General features: G+C 45.2%; 1 long non-coding RNA gene across 1 annotated transcript; it reads right to left on the reverse strand.

The window, feature by feature from the left end:
• Positions 1 to 1,851: 1,851 nt before the first annotated feature.
• Positions 1,852 to 3,480, reverse strand: LOC125527182 (uncharacterized). Its single transcript, XR_007291992.2, has 2 exons — positions 2,968 to 3,480; positions 1,852 to 2,036 (listed from the first exon to the last, which is right to left on the reverse strand). It is a non-coding gene; the product is annotated as an uncharacterized LOC125527182 (long non-coding RNA).
• Between the last annotated feature and the right edge of the window lie 241 nt (positions 3,481 to 3,721).

Here is a 3,721-nt window from a genome sequence, read left to right on the forward strand (position 1 = left end):
GGTTTGCTTTGATTCTTTGTGATAGCATTTTTTAATTTGTTCCCAGTCTGTTTGCTTGATTGTTTGTAATGGATACATCAATATCATAGATGGTTGGGTTTTGACGCAAATTAGGAAGCCTCTACATTAGATTCTCCGCACCAAAGTGCTGGAGTGGCCCAACTACCACCATCTTTGTTTTCTGAATTGTTTTCACCCTATAGAGTACACACTAGAGCCGTTTGCTTCCTTTTACTCATCTTGTCCGGGCCAAGCTAGGTGGCCCAACCTGTCTGTCTAATATAGTTCCTACGAGACGTATGTTGTTGAAATAATTTTGTGTATACTATTTTTGGTACTAATACTACTACTTGAATAGGAATGGTTATTGGGTGGTATCTTCAGCTAGCAGTACCAGGTTTATATGCCCACGGCCAAATCACTTGATGTCTGGCACTCTGATACACATCAGTACTCAATCAAAAACACGCACACAAAGAAAATAGAGTATTTGAAGGAGTCTCACAATATGCCAACCCATAGTCCAATAGGCCAAATTTGACCATTCTCTATTGATTGATGGGTAATTCCAGTTCTTATGGACAAGAAAACTCAGTCTTCTCACAAAGAAAATCGAGTAATTGAAGTGGTCTCTCAATACGCAAACTCATACTCTCCGATAGAGTAATTGAAGTAGTCTCACAATATGCAAGCTCAAAGTCTTCAATAGGCCAAATTTGACTAATTTTTATTCATTGATGGGTATCTATAGTTCTTTTTGACCAGAAAACTCTCTTGTGCTCCGTTTGGATGTAGACATTCAAGGCCTTGGAAAGAATTGGCTTCAATATCAAATCACCAGACATTGATATTGAGATACATCCTGAATTTTGCTGTTTGGATGTTTATGCATTTGCCGCATGGAATTCATGGATATTGACCAATGCTAATTCTTGTTTGGATGGTGGGCATTACATAGCAGCGCCGGGAGGCCATGGGAGTCGCGGTCGCACACAAACCTGTTATGAGCCTTTCGGCCGCGCATCCTTGTTGCCGCCAGGAGTGCCGAAGCACGACGGGCAGACAATGTGTGTCCTCTGCTCGCGTCCGTCCAGGCAAGCGATGAGGCCAACAACGGCGACGTGTGGGAGGATGGATGGAATGCTCGAGGTTGCCTCCGGGCGACAACCATTGCTGGCGTCCGTCCGAGCAAGGGATGAGGCCCATGACGGCGACCACGGACCAGTGTGACACTGCCGAGCACCGTCCTCACCGCAGTACATAGCTGTTGAGCTGTCGAGCCCCACCTCTTCTGGATCTATCTGGCGAGCAGCAGGACACCGCCAATCTCCACGGCCAGGAACCCGCAAGGTAGAGAGTGAAGGGGAAGAGGGAGACGGGCAGACGGCGGTGGGATCCGTGCTCGCTTGTGCCACCATGGACCTCGAGTTGCTTCGCTTCTCATCTCCTCACCACGTGCCGCTGTTCTTCTTTCTTTCCCTAGAGCGGGACGAAGGGTTGAGCAGGGGTAGAACGCTACCAAATTTTGGGGAAAACCGAGAGCGGGACAAAGGGGCTGCATGCTTGTTGCCACGGACAGGCCAATATTCCGCTTTGATCCCCAGCCTGAATACCATGACCTGCCAACAACAACATTTGGGTATCCCAATGCCAATGTCTAATGGTGGGCCTCATCATCAACCTCCAAACGGTGTGTTATCAAAAGACACTTGTATTATGGTGAGCTTGTAATTAGCTTCACAAGAAGCACCTTCTGGATTCTATTGTTGATAGGTTTGATAAAAAAATTCAACAAGAGAACTTGACCATCGCAGAATATCACATGAGCATGCACATAGCAGACAGGTAATATGTGAGCACGGCAGGTAATATGTGAAGTAATATGTTCATAGGAGTTCAAAATAGGCAAGACATAATATGTTCAAAGGAGTACATTATATCAGTAGAACAGATGAATCTCCTGACATTGTGCTTTATTTCGCCATGATACAACACTTGCTGTTTTGTTCTTCCCCTGCCCTTGATGCCTGCCTTTGCTGCAATGCATAGTAATTAGTTTATGTATATGATCAAATTATCTAGGAGAAAATTTATAGTATGCAATGATTTAAGGTGCATTCTGACCGTCTTTTTTACTTGGCAGGTTTTCTTTTCTGTGATATAAGAGACTGTATTGTCACTACTTATTATTCTTTGATAATTGGTTGGGCTACTACTACACTGAAGGTATAAAACAGGAAGCATCACCACAGCTAGCATAGGATACAAGTAAAATCCTGATTGCACAGGAGAGTTGGTCTATATACTCCCTGTTTTTTTGCTGTAACTGAAAATCTTAGCACATATCAACAGGCATTGGAAATTTGCTTACGCAATCTTAGCACACATGAGCAGACTTATATGAGCATTAACATTTTGTATAATACTAAATTGCCTGTTCTGCTGTGAGAAAATGTCCATACTTGCAGTTCACAAGTACAGTACTACTCCCGCCGTTGCCAATTAGTTGACTCAGATTTGTTAGATACGAATATATCTAGACATATTTTAGTGTTAGATACATCCGTATCTAGATAAATCCAAGTCAACTAATTTGGAACGGAGGGAGTACTTACTTAATTTGCTAGTAAAATCTCTCTAATCCAGCACAACAAATACAGTACTACCTACTTAATTCGCTAGTAAAATCCCTCTAATTCAGCACGACTACTTTATTCCCACCCAATTTTGCAGTTAACAAATACAGCACTACTTAATTCGCTAGTAAAAGCCCTTTAATTTCTAACAACTTGGCGCAGTCAGCGCTCCCGTCCATATCTGCCATTGGATTACTATAAATCTTGCTCTAATAATTGCGTCAGAACCCCGTCCAAAATCGTCCAAATCACCAGTCAATCTGCCCTAATTTCGGGATCTGCAGTCAATCTGAGCAAATTTTGGAAGAGTGAACGGAACCGGATTCTGTACCTGAGTTGTTTAATCGCGGCCCCTACGCGCGGCCTTCAGCTCCAACTCCCGCGCCCTCTGGGCCGCCAGCTCACGAGTCTTCGCCGCCTGGGCCGCCTTCTTCGCTTCCTCGCATTTCCTGGTATGCTCCGTGCCCGCGGCCAACCCCTCGATTTCCTCTCCGCACGCACAGGTGTACCGAAGAGCGGACGGAAAAATATTATATAAGATCAGGTCTCACCGTTAGCAGGTGAGACCCGTCCTGATGAATGACACGTGGCATTCACAAATCACAAAGCATTTAATTTTTTTTCCTTGATTTTAAGTGGGGGGTGAGGGATGCTTTGTGATTTATGAATGCCACGTATCATTTATCAGGATGGGTCTTGCGTGAGACCTGGTCTCATAGAATTCTTTTCCACAGCGGACTGGGACTTCTTGCCTCCCTTACCGGCCATCCCGCTTGCCCTTGGTGGTGGTGGTGGCGGCGGCGGCTGGGATGGGAAGGGGTGGATTTGGAGGAGGTGGTGATGGCGGAGGCTGGAAAGGTTGGCTGGTCGTAATAGGTTTGCTGTAGGTTAGAGTGTATTTTAAGTGTGCAAGTCTATTTTCTTGAAAAGAATTATCTTAAGGGAAATACTTATAGTCATCTGGCTGGTCGGATGCAAAATGTCTGCGGCATTGTCATCGCGCCACGTGCCCCGTGCCCTTGAGACATGATGGCGCGTGTGCGCAACAACCCTACCCCAACGGCTGACTGGGGAATACCTATGGG

The sequence above is a fragment of the Triticum urartu genome, chromosome 5A (assembly GCF_056163025.1).
Source record: "Triticum urartu cultivar PI428250 chromosome 5A, HENAU_Tu73, whole genome shotgun sequence".
Classification (NCBI taxonomy): domain Eukaryota; kingdom Viridiplantae; phylum Streptophyta; class Magnoliopsida; order Poales; family Poaceae; genus Triticum; species Triticum urartu.